Raw genomic sequence first — 376 nt, forward strand, 5'->3', positions numbered from 1 at the left:
GGCTGGGGCTGAATGCTTGTGCCTTGCCCTGGCAGGGACATGGGGACATGAGGGCATGGGGATGGCCACCTCCTGAGCCCCACCACCACCATTGAGACCACAGGAGATAGCAGCTGGGGGGCTTTTCTGCTGGGTCAATGGTCCCCGACCCAAATCTTCCTCCCCTGACCCAAATCCCCACCCTGCCCAGAGCTGTTGGGGTCTCTGGGTGGCTCAGGGGGCTGGTGGGTTCCTGGTGGGGTGGTTGGCAGCAGGACAGGTCCTGCCCCCACCATGCTCTGCAGTTGGAGCCTTTGGTGGGAGATAAGAGGTGTTGGGGACAAATCCAGGCTCTGCTCGTGACAGCGGGTACTGCTGGCTGATAAACGACAGAGGG

The 376-nt window shown here is 62.0% G+C and overlaps 1 protein-coding gene across 1 annotated transcript in view; it reads left to right on the forward strand.

The window, feature by feature from the left end:
• The window catches only part of TRIM63 (tripartite motif containing 63), a gene marked incomplete at both ends in the record, with an annotated part of 2,820 nt that overhangs the window by 167 nt on the left and 2,277 nt on the right, over positions 1-376 (forward strand). The window lies entirely within an intron of this gene.

The sequence above is a fragment of the Antrostomus carolinensis genome, unplaced genomic scaffold (genome assembly GCF_000700745.2).
Source record: "Antrostomus carolinensis isolate BGI_N321 unplaced genomic scaffold, ASM70074v2 scaffold40823, whole genome shotgun sequence".
NCBI lineage: Eukaryota > Metazoa > Chordata > Aves > Caprimulgiformes > Caprimulgidae > Antrostomus > Antrostomus carolinensis.